Source organism: Athene noctua, chromosome Z, assembly GCF_965140245.1.
Source record: "Athene noctua chromosome Z, bAthNoc1.hap1.1, whole genome shotgun sequence".
NCBI classification, from domain to species: Eukaryota; Metazoa; Chordata; class Aves; order Strigiformes; family Strigidae; genus Athene; species Athene noctua.
In genome coordinates this window covers 26541265-26560210 of record NC_134077.1, presented here as the reverse complement: position 1 = coordinate 26560210, position 18946 = coordinate 26541265, and the positions used below count along the sequence as shown (strand labels likewise).

General features: G+C 40.7%; 1 protein-coding gene across 3 annotated transcripts in view; it reads right to left on the bottom strand.

Annotated features, from left to right (window-relative positions):
* The window catches only part of LHFPL2 (LHFPL tetraspan subfamily member 2), a 121387-nt gene extending 105197 nt beyond the window's left edge, over positions 1-16190 (bottom strand). Inside the window, exon 1 of one of the 3 annotated variants that reach the window (XM_074933030.1) lies at positions 16033-16190. The gene's annotated coding sequence lies outside the window, so the exon portion shown is untranslated. Of the gene's footprint in view, positions 1-15469; positions 15521-15849; positions 15937-16032 lie in introns of those variants that run through there. The other 2 variants (XM_074933031.1, XM_074933032.1) reach the window with 2 other exon arrangements.
* Between the last annotated feature and the right edge of the window lie 2756 nt (positions 16191-18946).

Here is an 18946-nt window from a genome sequence, read left to right as displayed (position 1 = left end):
TCAAAATTTGCATTTACTGTAGATATTTAATAAACCCCACTTCTTGGCAGCGTGCCACAGCCCACCTCTTCAGGAAACACCAGAAGAATGTATGACAACGATGTGGTTGGTCCCTGAGTTATCTGAAAAGTACATTCTGAGCAGTACTTTTTAATTCATAAGAGGGTATTTAGTTATGAGGTTTTGGAAAGGGAATGGAAATGCTCAGCTGTTCCTCCTGTTCAAAAAAATCTCTGTTAACATCTCCCCATTTTTTAAAGCAGAGGTCATCCTTGCTTGTTTTGTTCAATGCAGTTCATTGTCTAGTGGTTAAAGTTTCCAGTGAATGGTTTTATGAACCACCTCTTCACATCATCACACATGAAAGATTGGGGACTTTTCTTACCAGCTGTACCATCCCTATCCAAAGTATACAAGTCCCCAGTATTTGTCCATGTTTTTAACATAATAGTGACTTCAAATAAGCTTGATCTAAGAAAAAAAGAATTGTATGGGTATGTCTGGTGCACATTCAGTGAAACAGACTGTCCACCCTTTCGGTTACTGCAAGACACACAGCTGCTCAAATATGCAGTCGTAAATAACTATATGCATATACACCCACACAATCAAAACTTATAAATTCACGTTAACGTTAACAAGTACAGTGTGGCCTCTGGTTTTATGATTGACACATGTCCTCTGGTCACATGGCCACACATCCACTGTAGACAAGTACCCAGTGGTGCTGCCTGGTGGGACTGTGAAGTCCTCACGAGTGAGGGAGATGGGGGGCAGGATACAGTTTGCAGTTCATCCAGCTCAGTGCACTCTCTCTGCTTATGACTGATGGGCCTCAATCAATGGGAATAAGAGGCACAACCACGCTATTACAGAAAACAAAGAAGAAAATCATAAAAGGGGAAAAACAATGGAAAACATGCCAGTTTAAGTGCATGAAATGGATGAGTTTTCCAAAGAGAGTGACCGGGTTAAATGGTACAGTACTTTAAAGTAAAGTGTACAAACTACTACATTTAAGTATTGCGGTGACCCTCTAGGTTCTGTGTATTAAGGTCAATATTCAACAATATTTTCATCACAACTTCTAACACAAGTTCAAGAACTAGTGAATTTTAGTACTAAAGAAGCTAAAGTTCATTTAAAAAACAAACCAAAACAAGCTGCACAAACTGTTCTTAGAAACTGGAGATAGGGAACAGACAGTCTGCTCAGTCTAGGTCAGTGTAAGAGTGCTCGTTACAGCACTGCTTTCTGAGCAAAGCATCCTATTTAATTTTATCATATCTGACTAATGCATTTTTGTTATTTGATAGGAAACAGTTCCGGAGAAAATTATTTCAATACACAAAGTAACACTGACACATAGCCCACATTTTCTTCATTTCATCCTATTATCACCTTGCTTCTTTGACCTCATTTCACCACTGTTAACAAAGCCATTAAGAGTAGTTTTGTTTTCCTCATAAATCATCCCACCAACCTTCTGATGCCTTCTTCTTAATTCCTTTGATTCTGTCAACATCTTTTCCCTAACAGGTACCTTAAACTGCCTGCAATTCAAACAAATGTAAATGTACTCCAGGACAGAGAGTCATGTTATAAAACAGGGAAGAAACAATTTCTCTTTCCCCCACTTCTTGGTCCATAGACTATTTCTACAGACAACTGGAACTGATCTTTTTTTATTACTATCTCAAACTCAGATCTTATGGTTTCCCATTTCTTTAAATATTAACAGGTTTTAGACCCATTTCACAGACCCATTTGCTTTTTAGTTTGAACTGCATAGCTGTTTTTCAAGATAAAACTCAATACAGTATTTTTCCTGCTGATACTTAATTGGGGAGGGTTGATGCTGAATGAAGGATGATACTATGATGTCTATCTCTGATGGTATTTTCTTAACAGATTCCTGTCCTGAGAAATTATATATTAGTTCTGCACAAGAACTGTGAGTTCTAAAAAATTATTTATGAAATCATGTCAATTATGATCAAATAATACTTTTTGCACATGTCCAATCATTCAAAATAAAGACTATCTGTGTACCTAAGACTCAAAATAGATCTCAAAAGTTAACTATGTAACAAGCAAGCACATTATTATAAATATTAAATATAATAAAAACTGCAACACACAGTCACTTGTTTTAATAATATTTTCCAGACAGTGCATGTGTTTAAAAATGTAACTGTTCATATTTAAATAACTATCTACCTTGTGCTGGAACAAGCCAATGCATAGGGGGTGAATCTTCTAGCTGAGCTGAGCAGAAACATCAGTACACACACAAATAAGTGAAAGGGAGCCAAAATAATTTCCCTCTAAATGCAGAAACTCATTTAAGCACATGAAAAAAACACAGTCATTAGGGAAACTAGTTTATCTTCTGTTTCTGAAAGAATATAATAAGTAACAGACACAGCTACAGTGTGGGCCATGTCCAGGAAATCTGTGAGGTCTCCTGGACCACACACTCCCTCCACAAAGCCACACGTAGAAATTATGAAGCAACTAACCCACTCAGGGCAATGCACAGATCACTTACACATGGCTAGAAAAGTAGAGAGAAACATTCACCAAATGGTCACCAGCATCTCAAGAACAACTACCATTGCCAGACTGAACACTAGCTATTCCAGCGACATGTGAGGATGCAGGAACAGCTACAGGCCTTTGCATAGGCTTGCACTCCCAAATAAATTCAATGTGACAGGAGAAACAAATTCAGGTTTAGACAAAGTCTTCCACTGACCACTTCATTTATTTTTTTAAACTTCAAGATGCAAAAGCTTTCAGAACTGCAGAGCTCTCTGAGCCACAGTCAGCAACCACAGAAGTCGGTAAAGATCATCTTGTGCCAGCCTACAAATTACAAACATCCAAACCTCCATGCAAAAGGAAGGGGAAAACCAACTACTTCCTGATCATATTGAATTACAAGAGAGAGAATACAAAATTTTCCATTCAATGGTTGCTTCTCCTCCAACTGGCTGACAGATAAAGAATGTCTGCCCCTCTCAAAAACCAAATATACCCTATCTTTAAAACAAGATAGATAAAATAGGAGTCATTCAAAAACTTGGCTCTCAGTAGAGCCATAACTCAGGTAGAGGGACCAACTACTGTATCATTTATTCCACTGGGAGAGCATGAAAACTTCACAGAAAAAAAAAAAAAAATCAAGCTTCTGCTGCATAGACAGGTTTAGGCTGACTATAGCTATATATAGTAGTTTTCCCCTTTCAATCTTTATCTCAGTCAAATGAAGACATATGCATACAAAAAACTAAAGTATGAACAGAAAAATTAAGATTCAAAGCTTTAAATATGGATCAGACTTTACTTACTAAGGACAGTGCTGAGCACCAATTTTCATTCCTCTTGGTTCATAAACAAAGACTATTAGTACATTACTCAACCATTAATGAAGTAACAGCATGCACATATTAAAACAAAAGAAATATTTAATTTGAACTAGTTAAAGACAGAGCTACTACGAAATATAACTCATCCAGGATCAAATAATTGAGAGTTATATGGAAAAACAGAACAGTAGCGTATAGCAAAGAGACTTCAGGAAGTTGCAAGTTGTGAACAACAGACAGAACTGGTAGGTGGACATATTTATTATTTTTTAAACAGGACACTAGTTTTACTGCAAGGCCAACAGACAGACTATTTCTATCATGTGATAATGAGATAAATACAGATTAAGAGATACGCTGTTTGCTTCTCAGAAACAAAATAGAGATGTCCATCGCAATCCAAAGACAACAGAGTAGTCCCTGCCCTCAGCAAGGAAGCTCACACAAAGCTGTTGGGAAGAAGAGATTTGCAAGTTTTGCCAGGACGACACAGATTTTGCAGCCTGTTGAGCCCTTGCATCCACTCTTGCACCATCACTTAGACATTCTGTCTGCTCCTCTCTTTATGAGGATGACGCCCTGCACAAAGCACACTTCTAGACATCCATGAAGTCAGTGTTTGTTACTATTTCATGTAATGTTTTAGCTATTCTTATCAAATACAATTCCTTTAGATAAAACAAATGCTTGACTGTACCTGTTTCCTCTCCAAATAACGAGATACATAATGGTGCTTTGAGCTTCTGAGGATTTGCAGGAAACCATGCAAAACTAATGTTAAAAACAAACCAGTGTTTAAAAAAAAAAAAAAAAAAAAAACAAACGGGAAATCAGCTTTAAAAAAATTTGACTGAGGAGGAGCACAAAATGGTCTAAGTCAGTCCACAAAAAATAAGTATCAGCTAATTTTGTTTTCCCCTAGATTGCAAATTGCTTCACCATGATACTCAGTGGGACCCTAACTGCCCATCCTTCATTAGTCAGACCATCTTCCTGAAATGTGCTGTAATGCCTGAGAATTTCAGAGATAACGTGTTTGCAAAGACGGGTACACATATTCTGCTCCCCTAAGCTGATGAATGATGCCTCAACCCAGACAGACAGACACAGGCCTGATACACTGGATTTTAATTGACCAGTGCTTACAAATAACCTTTCACACTACCAAATACAGAAAAACACAAGTGAGTAATAACAGCACTGATTCTGATCACTTTGTCTTTGTTCAGTCTTCCCAGTAGAGGGAATTACATTGGAAAGATGTATTTGTTTCCAAATTATCTGGCTTGATGTAAATCTGAACTCTTCATTCACACTGAAAAAAAATTGTACTCAATAAAATAATATATTCTACTTGGTCACAAGAGCAAGCATGAATTGAAAACGAAGCAATAAACATCAATGCCTGCAAATGTAGGCTGTCCCTTGGCAGAGTACTCTATGACCAAAGTTAAGGATTCAGAATGAAAAACTTCAAATGGAAGATTCGTTAATTGGTTATTAAATTATTTTTATGACAATATTAGAACTTCTTATGCATTTGAGACAATTTCTGACTTCTTTAGAACCAGTATAATATAGAATGAAGAATAAGATAGTGTCTGACAACTTTGACAGATACGTCTTACTATTATTATTACCATGCTCAAAATTTTAACCACAATTATTGCAAGAGGAAAGGACAGTAGTAAAGATTTGTTTGGATTATCATTTAATTAATGATCTCCCTTCCATAATCTAATCTCCAAAAAGAGTGTTTACAAGTTTTCTCCTAAACAGTATGGTCTGGTTACATAAAAACTTCGAATAAGAACCACTACCATAGGTACTATGTCTGAGATTAATGTTCAGTTGATCAGCTGATTGATGGCTAGATACAAGGCCATTTTTCTTTTCTTTCTCTTGCAGTATGACTCAATAGCAACACGTTAAATGGAGAAAAACCATTTAAAAAATTTTCTTTGGACTGTTTTCACAGATTTTATCTAAAGCATGAGCCCCTCGGATGTAGTCCCTGATTCTCTGGCAAAGAAGTTTGCACTATTCTTCAGCTGAAAAGCAGACTCTTATGATATCTAAACAGTAACTTCATGTTACCTTACATACTTCTCAGAATAATCAGTTAACAACATGGCCAAATGTTCCCCTGTCCATACAGGGGAGGTGTTTTAGCCAAACAGAAGAGCTAGACCACTTTCCTGTCTGAAGAGAAAACTTACCTTCCTTTATCAATTCCAAAATACTCAGCTGTAATGTTGTTGACTATGACTAATTGCTTTTGGCACAACTTTAATAAACCTTCAGAGAAGAGAACTGTATTTGCTACAGGAAAATACATCATCAGTTCAAATATTTGCAAGTATCAGATGATATTTGCACATGAGAATACTTCTGGGTTTTCCTACAGTTTATTCTTAAGGTAGTCACAAATGAATTCTGCTGTAGTTAACATTAACTTCACTCAGTGTACAGAGATCAAAGTAGCTACTGTACACAAACATCCCAACAATAACAAAATAGCACTCACAGTTACTCACAACAAACTTCAATAGTCTCCACCTACACAAACTTAAATGTTGCCCTTCCTTCCTCACCTCCAAAACCACATACTTCAATAAAGCCACTTCGGCATCTGAAGTAAATTGTACGGAGTTTCAGTACTGTCAATCTACTTCAGCAACAGACACGGAAACTGACTACAAAGGCTCAGATAGAAACTTCGTAATACCTGCATGCTCCTTGTGCCTCTTTAACCCAGCCTCTGATGCAGCAATACAGGATAATTTGAAAACTCAGCCACTGGTAACATGGAACAGTCTAATACCTGCTACAAAAAAAACCCTCTGTGGCAGTATAATCACTGCATAGGCTTTCCACCTCCAGGCAAAGTTACTTTCCCTTGTGCCCCAGACCACATTAAAAAGGATGATAAAATTGTTTATTTGGTCTTACAAGAACAGAGGAAGCATTCAGGTGGTAAGACACAAAGAAGCCTGCAGTCTGGGGTGAAAGGCACTGTTAATTTAACTCCCACAGCCACTTTGGAAAATGCAGTGAAAGCGTGTTAAGTATATTAATACATGAGAGAAAAGTAAAGAATGCACATGCAACACATGGCTGTGTCTTCATTAATGCCAGATTACCATCTGGTACATTACCATCTGGTATGATCACCACACAATACAAATCTACCCCTGAGCAGGTGCGGACACAATAACATTTCTGTCAAGTTTGCCAGACTGCAGTATGCTGCATTCATGCCAACTCCACACCAGCTGAAGGAGGACGAACAACATCTCACCTGTCATTGTCAGAGTCGTCAGGTATTGTTAATTTCTCTACAAGACCAGAAACCTTACCAGTATGAGGTTAACATTAGAATTGGGGCTGTTAAGGTATGTTTACATGAGGTGTTTGCATCGAGTGGTTATGGGTGTTTTGAACTGCTGGCAAGTGCCCTAAAGATGTACCATTGAATCAACACTCTAAATCAACCGAGTAAATCAGTGTCTGTGGAATAATGAGCAACACAACATCCTCCTCCCTCTATACCACTCTGTCCCCATCAGAGATCTAAGAGCTTTCAGTCTTTTCTCTAACTCTGCAGGATATCCCACATATTATGTGTTCGTATCAGCAGTTAAAATATATCTATAGTAGAAGGGAGAAGAGCAGAGAAATTAAACACTTCCATATTAAATACAATTTCACACGCACATAGGAGAAAATAAATCTGAAAAAATCAAGTTGGGATTACAGACGTATCTGCTTAGATTGCCTAAATGAGACAATATGTATTATCTCATCTGGCAGTTTAGCATGACTGAAATGAAACATAATTTGTAGCTGATGCCAACTGGCAAGAGACAGACAAATGTTCATGGTAATTTTTGTGTTTTGTTAAAAATGTACTTCTGTCTTAAATTATAAGGGAAATGAATAGGAGGCTTTCCATCTACAAAGTACAAGATTTGTAGATGCTACCCTGAGCTGCTAACTCACAGAAAAATGTGTCTTGAGTTTCTACAATTTGAAAAAAAAAAAATCTAAAATTATGCCAGGTCAAATCTTCTACTCAGTACCTCATCTCCAAGAGCAGCCAAAAGCAGATGTCTGGGGAAGAGGATAAGAATGGTGTACTCATTTAGTCATACTTTCCCCAAATACTCTCCAGTCTCCAATAATTTGCAGCTCAGGGACTTTCAAAGCCAGAGGTCATGCTTATATATTTAATAATCCCCTACAGACTTTTTCTTTCATTCATTTTGTCCAGTCTCCCTTTGAATCAGTATAAATTTTCAGTATCCACCACATCCTGTGGAGTTACACAACTTAATGATATGTGCATGAAACAAAATTCCTCTTTTTGCTATTCCAAACCCAACACCTGCTAGTTTCATTTTCATGCTCATTAGTTCTCGTACTGATAGAGACAACAAACAACCTATCCTTATCAACCTCCCCATGCTGTTCACGTTTTTTGTAAAACTATCATCACATCCCAGGTGTCTCTTCTCACCAATTTAACTGTTCTTTGTTTGGAAAGTGTTATGCATCTCTCATTGTCCTTGCAGTAAACAGAAAAAGCAAAATATAGACTTTCTACTATGGACTTACCTTCTCCAAATGTTCTTTTTATTTCCCAATTTACTTCTGTTTAAAATTTCCCAATTTTATTTCTGTTGGCTCTACAGACTCTCTGTAGCAGCCCTGCTCCTCAACTTACTTCTCAAAATCTTTTCTAACCTGCTTTCTTAAGGACATTTAATTCTGCTAGCTTGACCTTTCTGTTTTCCTCTTTCACACACAACTTCTACTTTTTAAACTACAGCTACTGCCCCTGAAACTGCATTTTTAACCAGGCTTTGATTACACAATGAACTCGTATTAACATTACAAAAATAGACAAGGATGGAGGCCAGCAGTTTCTTGTGAAAATATTTACCTCCATCACCTGTAAACTAATGGAAAGGCTTGTGAAGGAAGGAGGTTTCCCTCTGAGCATTAGCATCACGAGTTGCGTTCCCCAGTCCGCAGGACTACCAAGAGTACGGTGAATTTTTCTTTCCACAGATTCTTCAATACACATGGCTAATTTAAATCACTTGCAGTACAAGGAAAATACTTCGTCCTAAAATTTTCCCTCTCCTTCCCTAAAAAGGATCATTACAAGCAGAAAAAAAGAGACTCAGATAAAAATTTAGTCCCTTTTTTGGTAAGATTTCCAGAGAATATTTGTTTCACAGTATTTTCAGGATCTGTATGATGTGATGAAGTAAGCTATTCTATTACCAGACAATCTTAATCTAGAAAAGGTAGCATGTTTATTGGAGGAAAAGATGAAAATTCAAAATGACAAACTGGAGGAATGACCTGAAAAAGCAATGTCATCTTCAGTAAGAACATGTGCAGGATGCTACAGTTAGGCAGAAATAACCAGCTATAAAATGATCAGTGAGAACAGTGTCTTAGAACATGTGTCCTTGGATGAGGATCTGGTGGATCTCTGCCTGACCATGAGAAAGAGTCAGAGTGCTGCAAAAGAGGCATGCATCATGTCGGTAAATATCAAGAGGATCCCATTCCATTTTATTCAACATCATTAAAACCTCAAGTGAAATACAGTCTTAACTTGGACAGAATAAAATAGATGTGGAGTAATGGAACATAACCCAAAGAAAAGCAACAAAAATAACTGGTGTACAGAAAACAGCACCTTGAGGTGAAAGAATTGAGCTTAAAGAAATAGCAGGCTATTATAGTTAAGAAGAAACATAATAAAACATATTGTAAGAAGAAAAACAATTACTTGCTTTGTCCAAGACAGACACAGGATGAGCAGTTATGGTGTTAAACTGCAACAAGAAAGGTGTGAATTTGATAACATGAAAAGAAAATTTTCTCATGGCATGACTGTTGAGTTCCTTGGAACAAGTCAGAGATGACAGATAGGGATGATCCCAACCTGAAGCAGATGAATGGACTTAAATGACTTTATAAGGCCTCTTCCAGTCCTGTCTTTTTAAGATCTTGTCCTTGGGACCTGAGGCAGAAGCTCTTCTTTTCGGTGATTTAACAATTAAATTTAAAAAAAAAGGAGGGGGGATGGGTGTTACAGGGCTGCCTTGGAAAAAAATGAGGTTACGATCGATCTGCTTACACATAAACTATTTATTCAGACCTTCTCTCTCCCCAACTCCAAGAAGCCTCTGGAAAGAAAGTAAGATTATCAACCAAGACCTGGAGAAATTGTGCTGAAGCACAGACTTCTATTCTCTGACCTTCCCCTGACATTTTTTAAATGTGGGTTGGAAGTAGATGCATGCTATGCAGAGTATAGTGCATACATGCATGTGTGACACTCCTGATGCACCCTATAAGCAACAGATTGCACATTTACTGTGCAATGCATGCAACATGCAACAGAAAAACTAGGCAAACTCTGCTGATATTGGCCAGTGAATTGGAACATTCCTAAGGCTCCGTTTTAGACTGGACTTCCACTCTTTCACATTAACATGTCCCATTCTTACACTGAGCAAGCTCAAGAAAGGCTGGATATTTCTGTACTCCAAATTTGGCTGCGATGAAAGGCAAACCCTAATTCAAGCTGTCAGGCCTGTCATGGAATGCAGTCCGGGTCACTTAGATATAAAGAATGGCTGAAGGTAATTATACTGATTTTATGCAGTCATGATCATGACTAATGACTGAATAAACATGTATGCACGACACAAACCTCATGCACATTTCTGCAAACTGGATACCTCTGCTAAATTATCTAGCATTTCAGCAGAGCAATCAGCTGGGCAGTGTGTGGAAAATCTTGCACGCCAGCTGTCATGTACCATGTCTATTAGTAGCTTAAAGAAAACCTAAAACAGAGAAAAATGAGATCTTTGTTAACTCTTGAAAGGTAAACCATACCAGAGAAACACCGTCCTGAGAAAAATCAAAGCAGAGAGAGAGACATAACATTGCATGGAACTTCCTGTTGAGCATAAAACTATAACTTTATTATCATGCCAAACTTGGCCCACTACTTAATGTTGAACTCATACGTTAAAACCGTCTTCTAAAAGCACAGAAAGAAATCCACAAATACAGATTTTTTTAAAAAATATTTAATTTAAAATTAACATGTGGAATTCATCTCAACAGGTAAAAGCTATAAAAGAATACATTATCATATTTAGACTAGATCTTGCATTTGAAATCTTCTTGTAAATTTTAAACTATTCAGACTTGCCTGTGCAGAATGATGCTCAGGTTTTATCAGGTGTCTGTTCTGAAATAGTTACAATTGCTAAAACTGCCACAATGACCACGTATACTTACTGCCTTATTCTGCAAAATAAGTGAGTTCCATAGATGGCTGAGAGAGGTATTCATGAGATACTCTCCACTGTTTATATTACAAGCACAATTCAATGCATACTATTCATCAGTACTATATAGTTGTGCACAAAGTTGCTGCCATTCTTTGCACGCAAAGAATTCTCTTAAGAAGTTCTGTACAAATCTTGATTTACTAAATTCCAGACATCTGACAACTGTACTCTTAGCTGCAGGACCTTCTCTTTTATACGTACTTTACTGCAGGAACAGCAACAATATTTAAAGCACTGCATATATATCACTTATTTAACATTTCAGGAAAAAAAAACCCACCACCTCTATATATGAACATATTTTTTTGTTAAAGCTTTCCCTCCACGAAATTACCATTTTCACAGGACATATCAAAGCAATTCGCACACACTAAGAAACAAAACAAGAGTACATAACCATTAAAATAAAGCTGCTCTCAATTGCATTTGCCAGTATATAAAACCGGTGCATTAGCACCACCACACTCTTTAGTGATTAGGTCAGGTTTTGACAAATGAAAGTTGAATTAAAACTCTGAAAAACCTGTTTACAATGATCCCAGACACAAACCTTGCAAGCTGCAATTCACTGACCTATGTAAACTGATACGGCTTTCAGATAATCTCCCAGTGAATACTATTGCAAAAATCTATAAACACAGATGGCACCAACCAGCATCCTATCTGCAATCTCAACAGAAGATCAAATACAGAAAGTGAATTTATCCTCCCACATCACAGGTGATGTTTTCCAAACAGATTTAAGGGATTATGCCTGGAAGCTGAACTAAGAAGGTTCTGTCACAGCTACCCAAAGTCTCAGCCACCCTGAGAAACTGCACTGCTTGAACAAAGTTTGTTTAAAAAAATATGTGGCTTTTAACAAATAGTGAAACATTCAGTTCAAACCAGCACCAGGTTAGAATTGCTACAATTATCAAGTTGACCATTTCTATCAGCAGTAAACTTATAAAGCACCATAACAAAGAACCCACTTGGGATCAAAAAGAATCCTGCAAGATGAAAAGGCCAACAACCTACAGTCAAACTTTAAAGTAAATATCAATTGTACTATTAAAGCTTATTATATGATTTTATCTACAAAACTTACTGTTATTCATCTGGAACAGAGTGACAGCATTAATACTGTTATTGGTGAATTGTCATAAAAGATGCATGAGAATACACACAATGTATACAATGTCAGGTGTTAGCAAACATGAAGGTCAATTAGTGAACTCTAAAGCTAATTCAAACCCAAGACATTTTCACTGCTAAGATGTTAGATACCATGTATAAAACATGAATCTAACAATACCTCGACAGTCTTTAAAATAAGATGACAATAGCAAGACAAAGTAATTTGAAATTGAGCATCGACACTAGTGACAAAGGAGGCTGTACAGCTGCTTCAGCAATTTTGCTTTGCTCATCTTTTCTGAGCTCTAGAAGCTGTATAAAGGTGAAAAATAAAAGATCTGAAAATCAGCTTAAAGTAAGGCTTCCTTGTGTGTATGGGCTCATTCATTATAATCCTCTCACTGGCTGCAACACAACATGACACTTTCTCCAAGGTATTTTTTCCCCTCTTTCTATACTATTTAATTCCCATGGTTTTTCATTTAGTTTCCATGCTTTCACCATGGGCCTCGAAGAAACACTCAAAGAAAACCCTAACCAACAGCATTTAAACCAATATAAATATTAAATGTTTTAAGAACAAATATTGCTGCAGCAGTCTGCTCATGCAATTATGTCTTGAATATTCTGGATTTACCTTTGAAGAGCTGACATCTAACTTTACTATACAGCTCCTAGCTGAAAAAGATAGTACAATTATGAGGACCGTAAGACAAGGAAAACTGGAGAAATTAATCTTTAGCAGCAGACTGTGATTTTTTTTTCCTGATTGTTTATTACATATAGCAAATCAGAAACTGGATCCTAGAGCACAATGGTCTCTGAATATGTTTTGCTGTGATTTATTTGTGCTCGGTCATGGAAAAGATAATTGCCAAATTGCTACATGTATTCCCTGATTTCAGAACTTCAGATATATTCCTGATCTACTAACACAGACTGGGGACATTTTCAGTCATTTGTCTGCTTTATATTTAATGTAAAATAATTATTTTTCCATTGTGGATTTTGTTGGTTTTGGAATTACCTTCTACAAATTTATCTTCTAGGAAAAGTGATTATTCTCTGATTAACTGATGCTGAAATGCTTATCCATGGTTTATGTCTGACCTCCTAATGTTTAAACATAGGGAGAAACAAAGGTAATTAAAAAAAAGTAAGATCTCAGATCAGCATTAAAATATTTTCAAAAATACATTAATTACTTTCAATAAGATAACATGAAAATTATTGAAACCACTTGGTTTACTCAGAAGACTGTTTAAAAATTAAATAATAGAACTGTTGTTTACACAGCTTTCAGAGTATCTGACCATACCTCCCCAGCAATTTTAAGATAAGTGATAACAACACTTGTTTTTTATCTGGGATTTACAGAGACCCTACATTCAGTTTAATTCCAGTTCATCTGTTTGTAGGAAGATGATTCTGGAAGAACGCGCCCTGTCAGTTCCACATTTCCAGGGCTGATTTTAGGCACCATGAGCCAGGAGAATCCTGTCAATTTTTGTGAAAGCTGGAAAACTAGAAGGGAGAAATAATCTAAGCAAAAATCTTTAGCATCATTTTAACAGACTTGTCAGCTATAATCACATCAGTAACTTCCTCTGCATCAAAGAAAGGGCTCTGGGAGACAGTAATACCTTCCAGTCGCTCTCCACCTCTGCCCTTGTTCAGCACATCCCCTTGTCACAACCACCGCTTCTCTTTTAGTGGGAAGCCCTCCAACTGGTACTGAATGTCTAACAGAGGAGAAGCTTCTGGAACTACAAAAATTTTGATGAATAATAATTGTGTTCTTCACATCACTCAGAAAAATAATGAATTCTCCTTTTCATGTAATTATTTAAATAGCAGTGTCTACACCATACACAATACATTTGGTTTTTTGCCTGGTTCAAGCTATATGGTCACCTGCAGCCCAACCAGGTTCTGCTGACACAATAGCATAGAGCTCTTAATATGTCATTGTCCTACTGCATTACAGAATACCACAAGCAATTTTCACAGCCACAGACCAGAACATGAAAAAAGATCACAGCAATTACTGGCTTCCTTTCAGTCTTTACCAGCAGTATTCCTGATGTAAACTTACCAGCCCTGCACAATCAAGGGTGACTTTAGAAGATGTGGAGGAATATGCTTTGATTAAATAGGTAAAAAAAATGACTACAACACTTTTATACAGAAATGCTAGGTCCAGTTTCCATGACTTACATGCTTAAGAGCAAATGACACACTACTGCTATTTGCCTGACATGTGGGTACATCATCATGCAAGCATTTCCCAGAATGCTTAATAAAAACAGATGATTAACCAAAAAAAAGTAAAGTGGGCAATTTCCTACATACTGATTAAACCCACTCCATGATTGAGACAGAGGAAACTTGTGAAGAAAGTAGTAATGTGATTAAAGCTGGAGTGGCTGCAACCAGCATATGCAATGAAAATCAAGGAATGGTCCCATGAAACTGTGTCTGAGATAAAACCCTCTCATTAACAACTGCTCTGTCTATAACCTGCATTTAACAATAGGTGAACATGGAGAAAATACTCAAGAAGGTGCCAAAGACTAATTGGAGTTATCTTTTTGCAGCATGTTTTATTCATAAAAATTAATTGGAACATTGATTTTAGTGTCACTGACACTTTCTAATAAGCCACTCTGTGCACAGCACATATTTATAGGCCCCGATGAGTTACAGCTCTGTAAGGTTTCTGTGACCAAAGCAAATGCCTGAAAACAAAGCTTTTTGCAGGTGTTGAGCTTGCACAGCCAGAACCACCACAGCACTAGGACAGAGCAAACTTTTTCACTGAGGTATCTGTAGTAGCGCCTAGGAGTGTTCCTCTAAGAAAGCCAAACATTTTAATTAACATATATCATATTTTCTTCTTGATGGGGTCAGCTAGAGCTTCTTAATTTTCAGTTATTCCTAATAACACATATCATCAGGCTGCACTCATTCACAGCGTCTCATCTGCTTACTTGTGGCTCGGTGTACCCTGACTGCGACGGAGCACCCCAGCCACTCTGCCACCAGGTACTGGCAGCGCACGCACTCGTCGGGACACAGCACTGCCAGCCCATGTTGTTTTACCTGACGTTGCTTCAACGCACCCGCAACTTCTGAATTACGGGATCCAATCTCAGCGGTGCGTTACCGAGTTTCTTTGGAGCGACGCCTAAACTACCAACAAGCCTTCACTAGGAACTCGTGCCATCTACTTCTTGCCCTTTCCTGAGGGGCCCTGAGACACAAAGTACACTGACCCCCCGCCTCAAAAACTGAGCCCAGAAAGGCGAAGGGAAGGAAGAACACGTGGGAGATGGGAAGGCGCTAAAGCGAGCTTTGAACCCTGGCTCCCCCAGGCAGCTCGAGGAAACGAGCGGCCCCTGCCCGTCCCCCCACGGGGGAGGCCGCAGGTGCCGCGCCCGCCGAGCGCAGGCCTGGCTCGGGCAGCCCGGCTCCCGCTCCCGCCGCGCTCCCTGTCCCGCACGAAGCCGCCAGGGGAACCCCCCGGCGGGCGGCGCCCCCGGCCTGCCGCCCGCCTCGGGCCCCCCCGTCCGCGCCCCGGCTCCTTACAGCGCTTCCCCGCAGAAACGCAACAGGAGGGAGCGCGGCAGCCCCCCGCCGCCCTCCTCGCGGCGACCGACACCTCGACGGCAACCGCGACCGCTCGGTGGTGCGTACGTGTGCGCGGGGAACCCCCTCCCAGCGCCGCCGGCCCCCGCCCGGTGCCGGGCGGCGAGAGCCGCGCCCCGCCGGGGCTGCCTGCCTGCCGCGCTGGAGGGAGGGAGGGAGGGAGGGAAGCAGCCTGGCGACTCCGGGCGCCCCTGCCGCGTCTCGCCCTGGTTCCCCACCGCCCCGCGGGGAAGAGGCGAGCGGGTGCCCTCCCGCCTCGCCGCTTCCCCGGCGGATCCCGGACGGTTCTCGCGGCGCCACAGCCCCGGCCCCGCCGTTACCTCCGCGCCGTGCCCCGTCTCCCCGCCGCAGCTTCCCGGCTCGTTCTGCGCCTACAGCCCCGGCCCGAGGGAACCCGCAGCCCGGCCGCCGCACGGAGAATGAATGGAATCGCGCCCAGCGGTCCCCGTCCCCCCCCCACCTCCGCCGCCTCAACTTCAGCGCCGCCGCCGGTGCCGCCTCACCTCCGCCGGGCAGTGGCGGCTCCTCCGCGCTGGGGTTCCGCTCCCGCCGCCGCCGCCCCTGGCCCGCGCCCCGCCGGGCTCGCCCTCCCCCGCGCCCGCCGCGAACCATGCACCGAGGGAGGAGGAATGGGATCCCGGCGAGCGCCGACCCGGCCGCCCCCAGCCGGAGGGAGGGAGCCGCGGCGAGGGGCGGGGAGGGACGGGACGCGGCCGCCCTGCCCTACCCAGGACCGGCCCCCTCACACTGACGTCCCTCGCCCTCACGCCGCCGGCAGCGACGGGGTGCCCGTGCCCGGGGAGGGGGAACCCGGGAGCGCGGCCGGCCGGGCGGGAGGCCGGCGAAGGGAAGGAGGCCCCCTCCGGGCCGCTTTGGGCCCCGCCGGCAGCCGCCGCCCCGGGGCGGGCACCCGGCACCTCGGCGACGGGCGGCCTGGTGTGTCCCCCGGTCCGTGTCCCAGCGGGCTGGCCAGAGAGAAGGGTCTCTGGACACAGCCCCAGTAAACGCTGACCCGCCATCCTGGCGGTTTCAATAGCCAACGGCCCTTCATCTGCCTCCTCCAACTGGCAGCGGCCTGCAGGACTGGCGGTGTCAGGCCCGGTATTAACTATTGCACTGCTCACCACAGTTCATCTGCCCCTTCGGACCGAGTCGTGGAGCATGTACTGAATGGAAAGCAGGAATGGTAAACACCAACTCCCCCAGTTTCCAAACATTCCTCTTAGTCTAGACCTGCTGAAAAAAACGCAGTTAATATTTATACAATTTACATTGCAAGAAAATGTCTCAAAAATTGCCTGCAAAGCTTCTGGTTTTGAAACTTTTCCCCTCAGAAGAAATAATTGCCCACCAGTCTCGCTTTAAAATCCCAGTTAACACTCTTCCAGTTTCAAAGCAGCACTCTGATGACCCAGACTTTTCAAGAACTTCGTAATTTTTCAAGTGTCTTAAGATGTCTCATGCTAAGCACATACATGTCTAGTAGCAGCAACACTCATTTAAAGCATCCGCAGAGAAAATTATGGTTGAGGCTTGGACACATCTCCGCCTGCCTCTGCTATTCCCTGATGTTGTGCCCTCATGTAATACACTGATCGTTGCAAGTGGATGACAGGTGCCTAGCTTCATACAGCTTTTCTCGATGTCAGCTTCACTTGCTGGACTGGAACTGGCTGTTGCAATATATAAAACTGGCTGCTAAGCAGGTCAATAAAATAAATCACTCTGGGTATCTCAGAGATATAAATTAAGTGTTCCACCAGTGCAAAATTGATTTGCTGCAGCTAAACGTGCCCTCCTCGTACAAAAGTAACAAGTTCTCTTTTCATAGGTATCAGAACGGTATCTTTCACAAACACTGCATTTACTTGCAGCTATGGTTTTGGGCTGAATCAGTCTTTCACTCTGATGATACAGAGGAATCAGTGGAGGTTGGCCCCGCTGACTGCTTGGGGCTCCAAAGTCTTGACTGTGCAAGGACACACTCCATCTGACTGGGTCCAGTTGCTGGATCTGTGCATTTTGAATTAGTGTCTGCTGCTCAGAAAACCAAGAATCAGAGTTAATGTTTTCATGAGTATGTAGGTTTAGGAGGAAGAAACAAGCACAAAAAAATCAAGAATTATGTTCCTGTGGCAGAAGCATTACAAACATACACAGCTATCTACACTTACTGAAAACAGAACATACGCTTTCATGTCTGATTATTGTCCAGACTTGTATCTGTTTGTTACTTTTCCCCTTTCTTTCTGGACGAATCATCAAATGAAACATTCTAAAAAAGTTTTCTTACAGACATTTTTGTTTGTTCCCATTAAAGACTCTGAAAATTCATTTTCTACAAAATAAGGGTGTCTTTGTAAAGCTGAACTCTCTGTGACCTCTGAGAGCAGCTACTTTAACATACAATAGCAGACAACTCAATAGGCCTGTCCAAAAATAAACATCTCTTTAAAGAATACTTTAACCCTAGAGACTTCACACCGATAGAAGAGTCACAGTACTGCTCTACTGATAATACAAAATTACCATCTATTACAAAATAGATGTATTAATTTTCAAAAAGCTATGAGACCTTTTGCATTCCAGTTTTTAAGCGCACTTTGAGCTAGTCTCTGTAATAGATAGCTATAGATAGTTATACAGGAACAGTTACATAGTCATTGGATAAAGCAATTACTAATGGGAATGATTACACTGGATAATAGGAAAATTATAACTCACAAAACACTATGATAAAGTAACCAATTACAGACTCACAGTATTGCATATAATAATACAAAGGGCAACTCTGACTTAGAACATTATAATTTGGACTATCAGATAGACCAACCCCATCAGGTGCTGTCTTGTCCTCAGCACAGATTGTTACAAATACTCTTTACCATACTACCCTTGATGCAGAAACTTGTGTGGCAAGCTTGGTGCATCAGGTTGTGAGGCTGAATGAGTCCACAAGTTAGAAAAACAGTCACGAGTAGGCAGTTTCTACTAGGAGGTAGGAAGCGGCACTGTGAATCCCCTGATTTGGCCCTGAAGGCCAACGATAGGCACCCAGACAGATCTAAGCATAGCATATCATTTTCTTGATTTGAAATGCTTATTTATCTGGAATGGGTGTGAGGAACTTGGTATTTCCTTCTATCGAAATAGCAAGGTTTTAATGCTAACTAATTACAGTATTGGCTTTGATGTGCAGTTCTAAACATTTTTATTTTGATTATCTGAAATCCAACTGCACAAACAAATAACTCATCACCAGAACTTAACACATATGCATTATCCAAACAGGAAACGGAGATGTCAAACAAGCACACTTTGGATTAAGTAATATATGAGATGGAAAAGATGATATAATGGTTTTTCCTCTTGCTCATAGATCTTCCCAAGCATTACCTTTGTAGGCATTCATTTGTT